Below are 20,117 nucleotides of genomic sequence, written 5' to 3' on the forward strand. Positions count from 1 at the left end.
AGAGACAGAGAGAGAGAGACAGAGAGAGAGACAGAGACAGAGAGAAATTTTTCTCTGGTTTTGCCAGGCCTGGAACTCACTGTATAGCTTGGTCTGGTCTTGAATGTTCACCTCCACCACGTCGCCTCCCCCATACACCTGCCTCTGCCTCCTAAGTGCTGGGATGACCAATGTGTGCCCCACCTGGCTAGAGAGGTTAAGTCTTGGAAGATGTGTGAGAATTTGCCTCTGAAGATGCAGCAAGGGGAAGTTTATCTGTAAAGCACAGGGAACAGTTAGTGGTTAAAAGAGCCAGGTCACACTTAGTGGTTAAAGAGCCAAGTGGGTTGGTCTGGAGAGATGGCTCAGTGGTTAAGAGCACAGGCTGCTCTTCCAGAGGTCTTGAGATCAATTCCCAGCAACCATATGGTGGCTCACAACCATTCATACTAAGATCTGGTGCCCTCTTCTGGCATGCAGGCAAACATACAGACAGAATATTGTATACATAATAAATAAAATCTTAAAAAAGGAAAAAAAAAAGAGCCAGGTGGCACACACCTTTCATTCCAGCACTCAGGAGACAGAAGCAGGCAGATCTCTGAATTGAGGCCAGCCTCGTCTACAGAGTGAGTTCTGGGATAGCCAGGGCTACACAGAGAAACCCTGTCTCGCAAAACCTAGATAAAGCAGACTGGGAAGATGGGTAGGGTACGATCTAAGAAATCTGTCCAGCCCTGAGGACAACGAGAAGCCATAGAAAGGTTTAGAGTAGGGTTTCTACCTGGTCTGAGATCTTCCATGAGATCTCTGCACCAACCCAACACTGGGCTCAAGCCAAGGCAGCTGCCGTAGGGCTGCTGTTTCCTTAGCATCCCAACCCCCAGCGGACCCCACAACCCCACAGGCTGCCTGGTTGTTCCCTCTAAGCACGGGACTCTAAATTCAGGCCATCAGTGTCTGGCAAGCTGCAGCTGCCACATTAGCCTTTGCCAAATGACCTTTGCCCGGGCCATGCTACCCTCATTGGCAGTTCAGTCACAAAGCACAATCAGATATAAGAAGTCCTGGCTTCTTTCCCTTGGAGCTCGACACAGCCAAGTTCAGCGGCTTCGACATCTTCCCTCCCTCTTGTCAAGTGAGAGAAGACAGCTCCACAGAACACCCTATATGTTCTCTCACAGGTTCCTGGGAAAAAGTCTCTTTTGCCTTGAGAAGCTTCTGGAAGAGGAAGCATAAAGAAAGGTATACAGAGCCTGGCAGTGGTAGCATACACCTTTAATTTCAGCCCTTGGGAGGCAGAGACAGGCAATCTCTGTGTTTGAGGCCAGGCCAGCCTGGTCTACAGAGCAAGTTCCAGGATGGGCCCCAAAGCAACAGAGAAACCCTATCTCAAACAACAACAAAAAACCCACCCCCACCCCCCACAAGAAAGGTACATAACAAGGCAGGAGGCAGCAGTGCACACCAACGAGCCAGGGAGAGAAAGCCTTTCTAGAAAAGTCCAGGCACAGGCTAACAAGATGCTGGCAGCCACAGCTAGCTCTGGGAGATAGATTTCCTACTTCATCTTGACCCTCAAATACTTAAATGTCATTTCCTGAGAGCCCCCCTGACTTCTATTGTTCCAAGAGAACTCTCTTTTCTCTCCTCGTGTCTGCTTATCTCCCCCCATCCTGCCTTACTCTGGAGAGGTGGTTTTTTGTAGCTCACACAGGCCTTCACTCACTGCGTGGCCAGAGGTAACCTTGAACTTCTGATGCTCCTGTTTCTACCTTCCAAGTGCTGGCATGGCAGCTCACCGGTGTGTGCAGCCACAGCTGGCTTCTGTGCTGCTAGGGATCGGGTCCGCTAGGCAAGCACATTACCCACCGACCTACATTCCCAATGTTTGTTCTTCACGGCCAAAATTCTGCTTATTCCAGACAGTCAAGGCCACGTGCTACAGATACAGTTTGCCCCACGCCCAATTTAACGGCTGACACGCGAGCAGGTGTTGAAAACGTTGAGACAAAGAGAATGCTCGTCCTTCCTCATACCAAACGACGCGTGGAAGCAGCCCTGGCTGGGAAACTGAGTTCTACTATTTACTAACCTTGGGTTAGTAAATTCTGACTCTCAGCGGTCCTGTCTGAGAAATTCGGGTCATGTTGCTGTAAAGTTAACGCATTTGGCACACACCAAACAAGCCATCCCAGTGAGAATGGAGAATGGGCCTTCCAGGGAGCTGGGTAATCAAACTCCAGATAAGAGGGGGTGTTATCTGAGGCCTGGAGCTTAGTGGAAGGCTAGAAGGCTCTCAGAGGAACTTGCTCTGCTTAACAAGGAACAAAGTTTTCTACCTTGGGGTGTGTGGACAGCTGGGGCCAAGGAAGTCTCTGGAGAAAAGGGCAGCTGTCTATTAGCTTGTTCTGCAGGGCCCCCCCAAACCAAATGGAATTAGTCATGCTGAGCCGGAGTTTCTTCCTGTTCCCCCAGAGAGGGGTGCTATGTTGGCAGAGGGACAGCGGCGTGGGGCTTGCAGCATGCTTGCCGTGTTTAGTTTGAAAGTCCAGCTGATTACGTTGCTAACCCAATTAGCAGGGGAGAAGCACTCATTACGCGGCTTTGCCCTAAGGATCTGCATTCTTCAATCCCCAAGCACTCTTGACCTAAGCCTTCTCAGGCTGCAGCAGCTTGAGCACAGGAAGCAGGCCTTGCTGGCGAGTGGCCTGGATTTCAGGGACAAAGGAGCAGCATGACCAGGGCGGCTTGCAAAGCTCTTCTCTCAAGATCAGGCAGGCGCTTGGCAGGCACCCGACAACCAGCTTGGCAGGGTGGGCTGCAGGAACGGAGCCAGGCAGGGTGACCTTCCTCTCAGCACCAGTAGAGCCAGCAGCGTGGTTGCAGGAGGGAGGAGACAACAGGAACAGATGGATGAAAGGCGCTCCCAGACTATCTCCACCCCCCAGATGTTGGCCCCTTATCACCTGAGCCAGGCAGGAACGCCTTCTGTCCCAGGTGCGCGTAGAGATGAGCAGATGGAGGCCAGGGACAGATGGCTATGGTCACCAGAATTCAGGGAATCGTACCTTACAAAAACCTGCTTTTGTTACCATAGCTGGTGTTTTGTTTGTTTTATTTAATAATTACCATTGACTAAAAAATATTTTTTTTTTATTGAGATACACACCAAAATGTTTACAGTGGTTATCCGGGCAGGTAATGAAATGGGCTGAAATTTTGCAAGGTTTTTTTGTTTTCAAGCTTTTCAGTGTTGTCTGAATAAAAAAAAAATCAATAAGTAATTTTATAATTCAATTACTAGATTTGGAGCTTGAAGAAAAGAAAAGGTATGGAGAGGGCTTGGTCGCTACTGTATTCGGGCCAAACTCAAATGTTCTCCCCTCCCTCCCCCTTTAATCAGCTCTTCAATGGCGAAGCTGCCATGCTTCCTGAGCATCCGATTGCGCCCTCCTAACATGCACGCAGCATGCCAATGTCTTCCTCAGTCGTTCCCTACTGCTGAGTAACTTTTGTTAAGTTTTATGTTCACCGATGAATTTTACGGCTTATCTGTATGTATGTATATGTAGGCCTGGGCCTCCATGAGTTTATGTGCACCGTGTATGTGCAGTGCCCTTACAGGCCAGAAGAGAGCGTCAGAGGCCCCGAAATTGGAGTTAGAGGCAGCTGTGAGCCACTGTGATTGCTGGGAAGTAAACCTGGGTCCTCTGTAAGTGACCAAGTGACTCATCTCTCCAGCTTTCCATTAAAATACCCAAATGATCCTTTACGACTCTCTCCCCACCCCCACCCCAGGGTTTCATTGTATAGCTGTCCTGGAACTCAAGAGACCCACCTGCCACTCAGAGTGCTGGGATTAAAGTGGGGGAGGGGGGAGATGGACACCACCAGCTCCTTTATGATTCAGAGGGATTCAGGATAAAGGACAGTGGATTCTCTATGGCTTTATGCGACTCTCAGAACCTGGGATGACACTCGGCTCCCTGCTTCCCCTTCAGAGAGCTTCTTGTACGTTTTCAATGGCTGCACATTGTTTCACAGCAATGTCCTGTGAGCCCTGATTTTAGAAACGGGGACTGCTTCTCTTCCTTCGGCCCTCTGTCCCCTCACTGTTCTTTAGAGAGACCTCCCCTGACCTCTGTCCCAGGAATTCCTCACAACCAGCAGATACTTCCTTTCTTCTTTTGGTTTTTCAAGACAGGGTTTCTCTGTGTAACAGTCCTGACTGTCCTGGAACTTGCCCTGTAGACCAGGCTGGCCTCTGCCTCCCGAGTGCTGGAATTAAAGGTGGGCCGCCACCACTGGGCTACAGGCAGCAGGTATTTCGAAACACTGTTGCTTACCACACTGTAAGGATGAATGAATACCTCCCAGTGAAGGCAAGGCATGAATGAATGAGCGGAATGTCTAGCGGAAATCCTTCGGATTCCTTTGACCTTTGATGCTCTCCTCTCCCCTCAGGTCCCCTTAACTATCCTGCATTCTTCTCTGGGTAACCGATGGGGGGGGGGTCACTGCCCACAGAGGAACTCCCCAGAGCTGTGACACAGGGGCAGCACTTCCAAGACAAGAAGAGCCATTCAGAGGGAAGGGGAGGTGGTGATGTCAGGTCAGATTTGATTTCTTTAGAGCCACTGCTGGGGGGGGGGGTTGGGGCAGTGAGATAGCTCGCTCAGAAGGTAAAGGTGCTGGCCATCATGCCTGATGATCCTCAGGACCCACGGTAGGAAAGATGAGAGTCAAGTCCTGCAAGTTATCCTCTGACTTCCATACATGATGCACCCGTCTGTGCTCACAGAGAGAGACACACGCACATGCGCAAACACTCACACCCACAGATGCATACACAAGCAAGTGAAAAGTAAACACAACGTATATTTAAAGAAACCACTGTTGGTGAACCAACCTGGGGGTTCTCCAGTAGAAAGAGCGTTACCCCAGAGGCAGAGTTCAGGGAAACAAGGACATATAAATGATAACCTGCACTGAGTTCCCACACTGAGCTACATATACAGGCAGTCGGGGTGTCTGGCCAGGTCGGCAAAGATCTCAGATATGTGCCCCATGCCCTCCGCAACCCCTCCTGCACAGTGGCACTGACCTTGGCAGAGTAGCAAACTCTTCGGTGTCTGTCTGGGCTTAGACGTGCTGGCAGTGCTAGTATGCACGGCCAGTTCTCAGTGTAGGGGCACAAGACAGGAGCCAGAGCCAGCCAGTCCTGTAGCTGTTGACCCAAGTAGGTGAACAGCCTCTTGAAACTTTGGCATCTGAAGGTCAATGAACTCTGAAGTCCAACCAGTTACCACTGGCTTCCTCTATCGCGATGGAAGTGACCCCTCCCCAATTTTCACACTTGGGGTTCTGGTATGCATTATTTCCTTCAGGCATTGGCTTAGAAGTCATTTCCCAGCCAAGTTTCTGTCAATTACTCCCTAAGCATCTCAGACTTTTCATCCATTCAGGCTCACTGGCTCACCCACATTCGCTCTTACTGCCCTTCCTTGACAGACTGTTAGCAGCCCTGGGTACCAGGTTCCTGTCCTTCTGCTTGTGACCCCAATACCTGATACAAAAGAGATGCTCAGCAATTGCCCAAAGCTCCTATTTTTGAGAATGGCTCACACTACTAGGACTATGGAGGTGAGGGCAAGTGTTGAGTGCAGTGATGTTTTCTTTGTGTTTTAACAAATCAAGCTTGCCTGAAGATCAGGGTGCAGGGCTAAACCACTAGAGAGGCCAGGGAGTGGTGGTGCATGTCTTTAATCCCAGGACTCTGGGAGACAGGCAAAGGAATCTCTGTTAGTTCAAGGCCACCCTGGGCTACCCAAGACTGAATCTGTCTAAAATAGAAACAGAGCTCACACAAAGATGATCCCAGCACTTGGGATGGGGAGACAGGAGTGATAGGCTGGGCAGAGAGAGGAATATAAGGCAGGAGGAGACAGGAGCTCAGTGGAGTCTGAGGTTTGGTGGAGACAGTTGCAGTCTGAGCATGCAGTCTGAGGAGACAGTCAGAGGACAGGATTGCTCCTCCGGTCTGAGCATTAGTAGAGGTCAAAGGTCTCTCTAATCGCTGGCCCCTCTGCCTCTCTGAGCCTTCAGCTTCCACCCCCTAATAACTGACTCCAGGTTTTATTTATTAAGACCAGTTAGAATTCATGCTACAGATGAGCTCATCTCAGTGGGCAATTGTAACACTCATGAAGCAGGGGGGTCTGAGAAAGTGGCGATCTGCATTCCAGATAAAGAGGAAGCATTTTTCTTGCCTGAGCATAGCTAGGACAAGTGCTTTAACAGAGCCTCGTGAGCCTCAAGAAGAATTATAAATATGAGCAAAGTACAGTGGCTTATATGCATGAAAATATAATGAAACCCACATTTTTATTAACTAGAAATATTTTGTCATATTTTTAGTTTTAATAAAGTTTATGAAGAATTTATTAACGATTAGAGAAATTTTGCAATTTTTGTTTTTTCTTTTTTTAACTTTAAAAAAGACCATAAAAAGAACGATAAATTGCCAGGCGGTGGTGGCACACGCCTTTAATCCCAGCACTCAGGTGGTAGAGACAAAAAGATTTCTGTGAGTTCGAGGCCAGTCTGGTCTACAGAGCGAGTTCCAGGACTGGCTTTATAGCTACTGGGAAACCCCGTCCCGAAAAACAAACAAACAAACAAATAAAAAAGATATATTATCAGACATATCAAAGGCAATGTTTCTCAATGTGTGTTCCATGACAAGGCAAACAGTCCTGTGACATTCAAAGGCAAGGGTCCCATAGGCCAATGATGGAGGAAGGTCATTGGTTAATTAAATAAAGAAGCTGCTTGCCCTGATAGGTTAAAACAGGAGGGAGGAGTAAACAGAACAGAATGCTGGGAGGAAGAGGAAGTGAGCTCAGACTCCACAGCTCTGCTCTCGGGAGCAGATGCCTCAAAGAGACGCCATGCTCCCCGCTCCTGGGAAGATACACTCCCGGTAAGACCGGTGCTCACTAAGACCGGTGCTCACAGATTATTAGAGATGGGTTGATCGGGATATCAGAATTAGCCAGTAAGGGCTAGAGCTAAAGGGCCAAGCGGTGATTAAATGAACACAGTGTCCGTGTAATTATTTCGGGTAGAGCTAGCCATGTGGGCGGCCGGGTGCCAGGACGCAGCCCGCCGCTCCTATTTCTACAGGCCAATTTGGGAGACAACACCTACCACACTGCTCACTCCTAAAGTACCCATGGACACAGTCTGAAATATTTAGTTAGTGAAGAATATTTATACGACTTGGGGGAACCGTACACTAAATTTATTTGGCTACACAGTGCCACCACTACCTCCTTTTTGGAGGGCAGAGTGACAGCAGTTCAGAGTGAGACAGAACTTTAGGGTGGTTGACTGATGACTAGCAGCGTGGGCGAAAAGGAAACTCCAGAGCATCGGCAAGGCAGGACTCTGGTGAAATCCCTGGATGGTGCTTCATAACCTGATGACTCCTCCAAACTCAGAGATTTAGGAAAAGCTGGCTGCGATTAAAAATTGCAGCTTTGCCAAGGGTGGAGTGGTGCATGCCTTGAATCTCAGCACTCGGGAGGCAGAGGCAGGTGGATCTCTGAGTTTGGGGCCAGCCTGATCTATAGAGCGAGTTCCAGGGCAGGGCCCAAAGCTCTACAGAGAAAAAAAAAACAAATGAGGAAAAAAAAAAAGAATTGCAGCTTCCGGGGCTGGAGAGATGGCTCAGTGGTTAAGAGCACTGACTGCCATTCTAGAGGACCCAAGTTCAATTCCCAGCACCTCCTATGGCAGCTCAATTCTAGGGAATCTGACACCCTCACACCAATGCACATAAAATAAAATTAAATAATTTAAAAAAAAAAAACGTAGCTTTGAACTGCCTCAGTATGAATTTCCCTGTGGCCATGACATTAGCAGCCTGAGAGACACCTTTGATGGGCAGTAGAACCTGGTACAAGGATGCCCCAGGCAGTCAAGGGTTGGGCGCCTACCAAAGGCAGAAGGACTAGGGTCAGGATTAAGCACACAGCCCTACCCCATCTCACACATACCTTACACCTCACAACGCTGGTGGCTTCCAGTTCTCTGTGAACACAGACCTCCCTACCTTCCCATGGAAGGAAGCCCTGTGTTACAGGTTGCTAGACCATGAGGCATGCCACCTTAAGGCAAGGAGGGACAGAGCCTTTCTTTTTACTCATTGAAATCCAGCTCCCCAAGCTTCTCCACCTCTCCCTGGATTTCATGTGTGCTTGGAATCTCTCCGTGTGATAATCAGTTTTGCATAGCCTTCGGATAGATACAGAGTTCTGCCCGACATTCACACACAGAGACTTAAAATACAACATTTGGAAGCCTATATATTCATCTTAAAGCAAGAGGTGAAGAAACACTATGTGCAAGTAAGGTGACCAACAGGAAGTGGAGACTTGCAAATCTAAAGAGAAAATGCAAGGGAGGCGGGGAGGAGGGACTTTTCAAAGGCCTCTGGGCTAGGCCCCAGTCTCCCCTCCTTCTCTCAGCAACTGGTTGGTTCAGCCTGAGGAGGCATTTCCCGTAAGGCGTGAACAGCTCCAGCAGACAGCGTTTCAACATTCTCCAAAAGCCAACAGCGCTGGTGACATCCCCTTCTGCGGAAGTTGGGCCCAACTTCCTTCCAGCAGGGTGAGAAGTCATGCCTGTGACATCCGTCACTGGCCCCCCCTGGACTCCTCAGCAAATGGCAGATGGGATAGTTCCCCAAATCTCCTCATTCCTGAGAGCCGCACTCACAAGTACCAAGCCAGCCCATCTGACAGTTGACCACACATGCCTGGTCACCGCCCATTGGTCGGCCATCCCACTCAGACCCTGGAGCCCCCCTCCCCAAACATCCCCATAGATAGCATTCAGGGTCTCTTCCATCACACCCCCAAGGTCTTCAAGTCAGTCAGCTTCCAGATATGACCACATCCGTCACACCGCCTGCATTGAGGAGAACCCCTCATCCTCCCACACCCCCTTACCTAGGGTCAGGCCAATGTGACCTTGATTTGCTGCTGGTTCTCTAATTGATCTAGTCTTATAACTCTCTTCTCTGGGTCCCTCCTCCACCTCTTCCTGCTCCTTCTCTTCCTCTCTCCCTCCCTCTCCTCTCCCTTTCTTTTTTAACAGCAAGTCCCATCCCCCTTCTCTCTCCACCCCCTTCCCTCCCCCTCTCTCTACTGGGAGGTGAACCAAGGTCTGTACTTGCTCAATAAGAGTTCTACAATGGCAGTCAGCATGGCTATTCACCCCAAATCACCTCACTGATACTCCTAGCTCCTGTCACTCATCTTGAGGTTCCTTATATAGCTTCTCCTAGGCACCTTAGGGAAGCCCAGCATGGATCAACAGGAAATTAACTTCCACCATTACTTCTGAGTTGGGGTTCTGATCCCCTGCTCACTCACTTCCGAGTCTCTCAAATGACAGTAGGTTGGCCACATGAGTGGTGATGTTTTGTTTGTGCTGTAACAAATAAAGTTTGCCTGAGGATCATCAGAGTGTGGAGCGAGCTACTAGTTAGCCATAGAGGCCAGGCAGTGGTGACACATCTTTAATCCCAGCACTCAGGAGGCAGAGGCAGAAGCATCTTTGTGAGTCCAAGGCCACCATGGACTACACAAAATTGATCCAGTCTCAAAGAGAAACAGAGCCAGGCGGTGATGGCGTACACCTTTAATCCCAGCACTTGGGAGTCACAGGCCTTTAATCCCAACACTAGGGAGGTGGAGACAGCAGTGATGTGGCTGGGTGGAGAGAGGAATATAAGGAGGGAGGATACAGGAGCTCAAGGCTTGTAGAGACAGGATACCCCATTTGGGCTGAGGATTTTATAGAGGTCAGAACTAGTGGCTGGCGGCTCTGCTCCTCTGATCTTTCAGCTTTCACCCCCTTAATATCTGACTCCGGGTTTTTACTAAGACCAATTTGATTCATGCTACACACCTGCACCAGGATCTCCTGAAGTCTGGCTTACAAACAGAGGCTCCTCCCTATGTAGGGGTCAATGGGTCTCCTCTAAATTCTTGTCTACCTAGAACTTTGGAATGTGACCTTACTTAGACACAGAATCCTCCCAGGTGAAATAAGTTAAAATGGGGTCATGGTTTCCTTTAGAGAAAAGAAAATAGGGACTAGAGCAATGGCTCAGGAGTTAAGAGCACTTGTTCCTCCATAGGATCGGAACTCAGTTCCCAGAACCTATTCTGTGGCTCACAACCACCCATAAATTGAGTTCCAGAGGATCCAATGCCATCTTCTGACCTCCAAGGGCCTCAGACACACAAGTGGCATAGAGACATACATGCAGGGAGAACATTCCCAAACACAAGATAAAAAAACCTCTGTAGACCAGGTTGGCCTCAAACTCTCAGAGATCTGCCTGCCTCTGCCTCCCTAGTACTGAGATTAAAGGCCATTTAGCCTGGTAGATAAAATAAAACTTAAAAAAAAAAATTAACACAAAACAGAAGAGACACACGGAAAGAAGACAAGGAAAAGAGAGACACCATGAAGCCTGAGCAGGAACTGGAAAGATGCAGCTAGAAGCCAGGGACTGCCACAGACTGCCATTAACCACCAGAAGCTGGGAGAGGCAGGAACGAACCCGCCTCTGAGAGTTGACACCACGATTCAAACCTGTACCTCAGAACCAGAATATATTTCTGCTGTTTTAAATCCCCCAGCTACTTCTTTGTTACAATAGCCCTAGGAATGACATCTATCTCTCAAACTCTGGACTCAGGGAATCAAGGGTTCAGGAACTAGCCCTAGCACGTCATTGGACTTTGCAAGCCAGTTCAAAAAGGGCAAAGGACGCCATATTGAAATCACAGAGGCTCCTAATGCTTCATGTGCAGTCAGCTGAGGGGGACATAAAAAGATGACTAGGAATGTTTGAGCAATTATTCCCGCCCCCCATTTCCTTCTTCAGACAGGGTCCTCACATATCCTAGGCTGTCTTCCAATTCTCTATGTGTCCAAGATGATGACTTTGAACTCCTGATCCTCTTGCCTCCACTTCCTGAGAGCTGGAATTATAGGTATGCGCCTATAATTTTTATGCTGTTTTATGCGATGCTGGGGATAAAATCCAGGGTTTTGTGCATGCTAAGCAAGCACTCAACCAACTGGGCTGAGTTCTTCACCTCTCTGAAGCCACTTCCATATCCAGATGAAATTATGTTAACAAGGCATCAATTTGGTCATCTCTGGCAGCTACCCTGTAGGCATCCAGTAGTAAACAGCTTCCTTTAGCCAGCAGCAGGCCCTTTAACACCAACAGTCAGGGTTTCCTTCTGGGACTCCCCAAGAATGTTTGCCGTGAAAATGTTGGACAGACCCAGTGAGGGAGCGCCTTTCTTCCAACCAGGGAGCAACCTGCAGCCGTTTGCTTCTGCCCACTGGTTCTCTAGACCCTCATGCATTTCCTATGCTGGCTCTCACAGCACTCACTGCCTTGGATGGCTACAAACTCCCTGAAAACCAGGGTCCGATGACAGCGAGCCTGCAGGCCTGTCTCACATTCTGCTTGCAGCTCTCCACATGCTTTGGGGATAAGATGCAAACTTCTAGGGAGACCGGCATCCCAAAAAGCCAACACTCTTGGCCCATTCCTGTCTTCCTTTAGATCACTAAGATAGTTCCCATGGGACTCATGTTTTGTGTGACTGTCACATACTGCCCTGGGCTGTGCTAGAACATAGCTGACTCTACCTGCCCTCATCCTTCAAATACCATTCACAACAGCTCCCTAGGCAAATCCTCTTGCCTTTTGTACAGAGACAGAGTGTGTGTGTGTGTGTGTGTGTGTGTGTGTGTGTGTGTGTGTGTGTGTACTTGTGGAGCCATACTGAACTTTCCAAACTCCTAGCTTTGTGGTCTAGGTTATTCACTTCTCTAAACTTAGCCCATCCTCTCTGTAAGATCATAGGGCACACTAGAGAGGGTTGGAAGAGGGCTTAGCAATAGCAGGGAAATCCAACTCTTTGCAGACAATTGAGCACTCATTAAATGGTGGCCACAGACATCAACTTGTTAGCACATAGTAAGCAGCGTTAAAAGGACACTGTCATAACTGGATCTTACAGTCATTAACACATGACTGCAAGTGACTTTCTGTGAATGTCCTTATGTACGCTAAAGTTCTCAGGGCAGATTTTTTGGGACATCGTTTCCCCTGGCAGAGCATCCGGAGGGCAGGTGATATATGGAGCTCATTAAATGCTGTAGACGAAGGCTCCATAGTGGGCCTCACAGATGGTCCAAAGAGATATCCGAAGTTTGCTTCCTCTAACTCGGGGGCAGCAAAGCCTAAAGGTGGATGGATGCATGCATTGGCCTCTTCCTCCTGACTAGAATCTCCTCCCCAAGAAATGTCACCTCCTGGGTGGTCCCCATTCCCGGCAAGGTGTCCCCCATTGATCTGATGAGATCTCCCAGAAACTACTTCTCAGTTGGGTTTTAAAGTAACCATAAGAGCTGAGCAAAATTTTACAAGATTCTAATCTCAGAAGGCTAAGACAGGAGGAGAGCAAGCTCGAGGCACGCCTGGGCTACACAGTGACTCTGTCAATAAATAGACAGAACCATGAGAACTAAACTCTGAAGTACTCAGGGTGATGGAGAATTTTCTCTGTGATGTCGCTGGGCCCAGGAAATGCACACGGAGAAATGGATGAGAAGGCAGAAGTGTTAAAATGTGCACAAAATCGCGTCTTCGTTTGCAGCTCCGTCAAAACCAAAGTTCGTGGGAAAGGAGACTGATCATCAAGTCAAAAGCTTTGTATGAGACCCACCTTCTCACCCAGCTCAGTGATGGCCCAGGTGTCATCTGCCTGAGGGGGAATCCATATTGAGACACCCACAACTGCAACCCTACATACTACAAATAACCACTTCTTAGCTCACAGCAAGCCCATTAAAAAAGTCTTGACTAGGTAACAAGGAGGGTTCAAGTGGGTGACACCCAGATCTCCCTGGGAATGGCAAAGATAAGATTTCACGAGTAGACTGTGGGCAGGTGGGGATGGGAACCTCTGAGAGATCAGATTTGGGGAGACAGAGGTGAAGAGTCTGGAAAGTAGGGGGAGCATTTCAGGGCCAGGTAAAAACCTGGCCCGAGAGAACCTCCCAGGAGCCTACAAGGATGACCCCAGCTAAGACTCCTTGCAATAGTAGATATATAGTCTGAACTGGCCAGCTCTTGTGACCAGGCAAGCCGTCAAATGGAGCGAATGGGACACCAACCCCGCCACATAACCTTCAAACTACAGTTGTCCTGCCTATGGGATGTGCTGGGTGGGGGTCAGGGTGGCCTAGAGATCGAGGGAGTGACCAATGAATGCCAGCCAGGAGAGCAAGCTCACCCCTGACAATGCCTGGAGCACCAGACCCACCAGCTAGGTGACCCAGAGACCTAGGATAGAACCAAACACAACTGGAGGAAAAAAAACCTGTCAATGTAATGATGCCTAACGATATTCTGCTATCCTAATAGATTGGTGCCTAGTCCAACTGTCATCAAAGAGGCCTCATTCTGCGACTGATGGAAACAGATGCAGAGATCCACAGTCGAACATCAGGCGGAGTTTGGGGAATCCTGCAGAAGAGGGGGATGAAGGAGTGTAGGAGGCAGAGGGGTTAAGGACACCACAAGAAAACCCACAGAATCAACTAACCTGGGAACACAGGGGCTCACAGACACTGAACCGACGGCCAGGGAGTCTGCTTGGGACTGACCCAGGCACACAGCATGTAGGTGACAGTTGTGTAGCTTGGTCCTCTTGTGGGACTCCTAACGGTGGGCGCAGGGGCTGTTTCTCACTCTCTTGTTGGCTTTTGGGACCTTATTCCTCATACTGGGTTACCCTGCCCAGCCTTAATACCTGGGGAAGTGCTTCTCTTGCTGAAACGTGACATGCCATGTTTTGTTGACGCTCATGGGAGGCCTGCCCTTTTCTAAACAGAAGCAGAGTAGGAGTGGGTTAAGGGGTAGGAAGGGAAGGCAGGAGGGACTGGGAGAAGAAGAGGGAGGGGAAACTGAGGCCAGAATGTAAACAACAACAAAAACTAAGTCTTTTTTTTTTTTTTTTTTTTTTTTTTTTTTTTTTTTTTTTGGTTTTTCGAGACAGGGTTTCTCTGTGGCTTTGGAGCCTGTCCTGGAACTAGCTCTTGCAGACCAGGCTGGTCTCGAACTCACAGAGATCCGCCTGCCTCTGCCTCCCGAGAAAAACTAAGTCTTGAGTCAGGTGTGGTGTCACAGCCTTTAGTCCCAGCACTTAGAAGGCAGAGGCAGGTGGATCTCTGTGAGTTAGAGGCCAGCCTGGGCTACGTAAGCGTTCTAGCCCAGTTAGGGCTACACAGCAATGACAATAAAAAAAAAAACCAAACAAACAAAAAATACCGATGACTTGGCTAAGGTGGAACTCCAGGGCCAGTGGGTGGCAAGGTTTCACAAATCTAACTTGTCTACTTGCTAGGGGTCTTAACTACGTATTTAAAGTCTCGAGGCTGTTTTTTCTACCGAGGCTGTCTGCCCCCCCTCCCCCGAAAAGTTTAAGGAGGCAACCGTGGGCTGTGATGCACAAGCCTTGGTTACATAAGGTGTCTGTGATGAGCACACACTGACTAAGACCCCTGTGCAGCAGCACCTCCCTGCTTAGGACAAGGAGATGTAGTTCTTCCCCTCAGGAGCTAACCACACGGAAGGGAAGGTGGGTTCCAGGGGCTTGCTGGCCATCAGTGTAGGAAAACAAGTGAGCTCAAGCTGTCTCAAAATAATAAGGTGAGCCAGGCATACTGGCACACACCTTTAATCCTGACATTCAGGAGACAGAGGCCGGGGCATCTCTGCGAGTTCAAGGCCAGCCTGCCCTACATAAAGAGTTTTAGGCAGTCAAGGTTGCATGGTGAGAGTCTGTCACACACATGCCAAAGAAAGTAAAAAGTGACTGGCTTAAATCAAACACCGCGCACACACACACACACACACACACACACACACACACACATACACACACACACACACAAGGGGGGCCAGACAAAGAGAGAGAGAGAGAGACATGAGGGGTGTGTAAAATAAATTTGTCTAAAAAATTTAATAGGTTAAAAAAACATCGAAGGGAAAGACACCGACAAACAAAAATCATAATAGTTAGCTCCAGAGTCAGAGGTGCTCTGAATTGATTGGATTGTTTTTTTCTTGTGACCGAAAAAATCAGTAATGGAAAAGATAAGGCTATCTATGAGGTCTATTCTAATGACTCCAGACTCTGGCACCATCTGCTTCAGTGACCTGCAAGGGACCCCGAGCCTCAGGATAATTGAAACTCTGCTTCCAAACATCCAATTACCGAGTGGCTGCCACTTGCAGTACACACTGCAGTGCCAGGGTTAAGAGGGGGCAAGAGTTTTCCAGCAGAGCCTCCCAGCCCCTCATAGGGTTGTGGGCCCATTAGTTACTACAGTCAGAAGTTCATGGTCCTCTGGGAGGCCTAAGAGAGTGCCCTTCCCCCTGCCTTTCTGTTTTGGGGCATTCTCACGTGAGGGTCCTGGTCTTTTTACACACACTCAATGAGCCATCACTTTTAGATGATCCAAGGGCACTAAATTTTTTACAGGGATACTACCTGGGCTAGCAACGTTACTGTGGCATCAGCACCAGCAATAGTAGACATTGCTGTATCCTCTTGAGGATCTGATTGGCGACAGGCAAGGTTCTTACAATCGTACCTTGTCACGCACAACTCCATTTTAGGAATTTATCCCTAGACAGGCTGGCTGATAAGGCTCATGGTCACAGTGCTAGAGACAATTGAGGGATTCACTTGAAATAACCCAACAGGCATTCAGGGGAAAAGAATGGCTGCTCAAACTATTATAACAGACTCCTGAAAGGCAAAACGGCACGGATGAAACACAAAAGCAGCATGTGAAGCTGAAAGGTAGAGAAGAAGGTACCCATGACTCCATTACAGATACACACACATACACAATACACACGCACACACGCACACACACGCACGCGCACACACACACATGCGCACACACACACACTTATACACACGCACATACACACTTACACACACGCACGCGCGTGCACACACACATACACACTCACACGCCCGCGCGCGCACACACACACACATACACACAATCCTGAAAAAGACTAATTCTAGGCTGTAAGAAGTAGATTATGAATGATCTAGGGTTGGAAGTAGGATTGGGTGACTGAGAGGAACAAGGGAGCTTCCTAGGTTCAGCTGACATCCTCTGTCCTGATCATGCTAGTTACATATTTATACAAATCCTTGAAAACTCACAATACACACTGTAAACCGTGTGCACATTTCATACCTGTACATCGTACTATATGTCAGCATGTCACCCTTGAACTGGACAAAAGCAAGTAATCCTGCAGCAAAGAGAGCAGTCAAATCACGGTACAGCTATAAAGTAAAGCGTTGTGCACGGTGCTGGCAAACACTAAGACACAGGCTAGATGTGGTGGCATGTTAGTTTCAGCACTTAAGGCTACAGCAACAGAACTGCAGGTTCACAACCAGCCTGGACTTTTTTTTCTTCAATGTGTGTAGGTGTTTTGTCTGTATATATGTGTTCCAAGTGAGTGCAGTACCCAAGAATATCAGAAGAGGGTGCTGGATGCCTTGGAACTGGAATTACAAATGGTTGTCAGCTACTATGTGTGGGTTTTGAGCTTTGAACCAGGGTCCTCTGGAAGAGCAGGGTAGCCAGTGCTCTTAATCACTAAATTATGGTTCTAACTCTTGTGTTTATTTTTAAAAATTTCTAAACAGACAAATTCATATTCTCTCTGAGTGCGTGTGTGTGTGCATGTGTGTAAAAACCTCAGTGTCACCTCATTCTGCCAGGTGCTCGCTCACATTCTAGAAAATCTCTGACTGCATTCCCTTTGCCCAAGGGATGAATGACTTAAGATGAAGACCAAGTCAAAACTCAGGGCCAGCTCCAGCCTTGCAAGCTCTGCCTTCTCTTAACTAGTGAGTCCAGGCTACCCCAGCAACCAGGATGCAAGCCCAGTCTTTGCATCGCAAGCTTCAGAGGCTGGAGAATCACTCAAAGCACACATCCTCGTCTTCTCCCAGGGACAGAGTGTGGTCCAGAAGAAAGAAAGAGTTGGGCTTCCTCAGGACGAGAAGCACTGGGACCAAGTCTCAACTGGGTGCTGTGTTCACACCAAGCACGTTGGTACCCCAAGGCTTGAGGTCGCTCAAGTGAACACAGAGTCCTTATTCAGTTTCTGTAATATCCTCTTCTGAGACACTCACAAGGAGTTGGGCCTCATGGTTCAGGCCTGTCACTCCAGCTATTTGGGAGGCTGGGGTAGGGGGATCAAAATTCAGGCTAACTGGCAACTTAATAAGACCTTGCCTCAAATCAAAACATAACAAAAGAAAAAAAGGGCTGGGGGTGTAGCTAAGTGGTAGAGCACTTGTCTTGTATGCGTAAGGTCCTTGGTTCAATTCCCAGTACTACATGTCTACACGTAATGAAAACACAGATGTGATGCTTTGGGGTCAGGGGCTGTACGACTGGACAGCTGAATGCCATTTAGTGCCCCAGCTGCTTTCCATACTTTTTGATCAGTCTTCCATCCCATCAGTATCCCCTTCCTGGGCTGCTCAAGTCAACTTTACAGTTCAGACAGCAGGAAAACACTCTGTATTGTTATCTCGGTTAGGCTTACTTCCAGGAAGGAGTCACCAAGGACAGCCGCTTAGAGTGGCACCAAAGACCACAGCCATGAGACAGATAGACCCGCTGTTATAGCAGGCTAGGACTTGTCCAGACCAATACTCCGAGATCTACACTAGGCAGATGTGACCGTCAACAGTGGCCAGGGCATCTTTTCATTGGAGAACTGGGTGTGTCTCAGACGTATGGAAAATGGCCCTTTGTGTACAAACGGGTTCAGAACCCAAAAGGGGAAAGGGAGTGGGAAACCCAAATGGACAATAGCCAAGCTGACTGTTTTGTTTATTGGCCAGTTTATTTTGTTCTTTTAGGGATTCAATTTAGGGTCTCAGGAATACTAGGCAAGAACTCTCCCACTGAGCTAAATTCCTTACTTTTATATCATTCCATATTAATTTAATTTATTCCTTCATTTATTTATTTTGTGTTTTATTTTTTCGAGACAGGGTTTCTCTGTGGTTTTGGAGCCTGTCCTGGAACTAGCTCTTGTAGACCTGGCTGGCCTCGAACTCACAGAGATCCGCCTGCCTCTGCCTCCCAAGTACTGGGATTAAAGGCGTGTGCTACCACCTCTCAGCTTATTTTGTGTTTTTGAGGCAAGGTATTACTCTGTATCCCAGGGTGGCCTGGAACTCTCTGTAATGCAGACTGTCCTTAAATGCACGGCAGTTTTCCTGACCCAGCCTTCTGAGTGTTGGGATTACACACATGAGCCACCATGCCCAACCTTCTCTGCCCTTCTTAAAATTAACTTTGGAGACAAGATGCCAGTAAGTTGTCTTAGACTGGCCTTAAACTTGCTCTGTAGTGCAGGCAGGCCTTGAACATTCAATCCCCCTGCCTCAGCTTCTTGTGTAGTGGTTTTTGAAGGCCTGCACCACTAGCATTGGCTCCTAGCCAGATTTCTGAACATGGACTTGGGTCGTATTTTTCTTTTAGGAGACAGAGACTCGGCCTAGTGTAAGGAAATAAAAGAGACATGGAAGACAGGTGACAGAGCCTGCTATGTCTACCCAAGGGCAGGAGGTGGCAGAGGTCATGTTTCTTCAAGGCAAGCGGTATCTTACACAAGCCAGGTTCAATCAAAGAGGGTGTGTTTGACAGACAGTTCTTCTGAACGCCCAGAGTGGGGCCAGCACCTGCAGCTGCTAGCTGCCAAGGGTGGTTTATGAAAAGCATAGTTCCTTCAGACCAAAGCACAACAAAACAGACTACAGTGTCTTGGATAACAGAGCTTAAATCCCCTTCCAGCCCAGCTTATGTCTCCACTCCTTGCTAAAACATTTTTTTCAAAAGTGACTTTATAGACTACAGGTCCCCATCTGTAGAGTGGGCTGAATGCCAGCACCAGAACCAAGGTGGGGCCTAAACAAGATAACACACGGACAGATGCTAGCAAGGTGTAAAATTTATAGTAAGTTGGAATTTGTCGCTATGTTGGAAGATAACTGTAAAAAACACAATCACAAACTATAAAAATGTCCTTTCCTAACCCACTACCTCAAGACATGGTTTTGCAAAGCTAGGGATATAGCTTGCCGGGAGAGTACTTGTGTAGCAATCACAGGCCCTGGATCTGATCCCCAGCAATGTAAACAAAATCAAAGCAAATGAGAACAGCCTCACGTAGGCAAGGTCTTCCCGGTGCGCAAAGAAGCAGTTTCAGGAAGTAGGGGAAATGTATCTGATGATATGGCACTGAACAGATCTCAATCTAGGGCAGGATGAGATAGCCCAAAGGTGCCTCATGACTTCCACTCCAGAAGACAGGGAGTACCTGCCGGAAAAGCCTCTAGGTTGTAGGCTCCTTAGAGCCCAGAAAGCTGGATCTCCCATGTCACGTCAAGGTGGAGGGTGACCTTGTGGGTTTGGGTGGGATAATTTCAGGAACTGGTTCCCCTCGGTGAGGTCTGGGAGAAATTATTCCTATTATTTGAACTCAATATGTAAGCATTTTCCCAAGATACTTACAGTGTACTTTGGTCCAGGCCAGGACACCTGTCTCTGTGGCTAATTGTATACATACACACACACACACACACACACACAGTTAGTTATTACATATACAGTGTTCTGTTTGTATGTATGCCTACAGACCAGAAGAGGGCACCAGACCTCATTACAGATAGTTGTGAGTCACCATGTGGTTGCTAGGAATTGAACACAGGACCTCTGGAAGAATAGTCAGTGCTCTTAACCACTGAGCCATCTCTCCAGCCCGCTAATTGTATTCTTATGGTCCCACCCAGAATTGTCTGTGAGGACAGTACCCAGGTGTCTAGAGCACTAAGAAGGTGAGTTCCTCTTGGTCCAGGGTATGACACTTTAGCCAGCACTTTGGTCTGCTCCAGCTGATCCAGCCCCCC

The 20,117-nt window shown here is 48.3% G+C and overlaps 1 protein-coding gene across 1 annotated transcript in view; it reads right to left on the reverse strand.

Annotated features, from left to right (window-relative positions):
- Ccnjl (cyclin J like) overlaps positions 1-20,117 on the reverse strand; it is a 58,908-nt gene that overhangs the window by 33,295 nt on the left and 5,496 nt on the right. The window lies entirely within an intron of this gene.

This window comes from Microtus ochrogaster, unplaced genomic scaffold (assembly GCF_000317375.1).
Source record: "Microtus ochrogaster isolate Prairie Vole_2 unplaced genomic scaffold, MicOch1.0 UNK30, whole genome shotgun sequence".
Classification (NCBI taxonomy): domain Eukaryota; kingdom Metazoa; phylum Chordata; class Mammalia; order Rodentia; family Cricetidae; genus Microtus; species Microtus ochrogaster.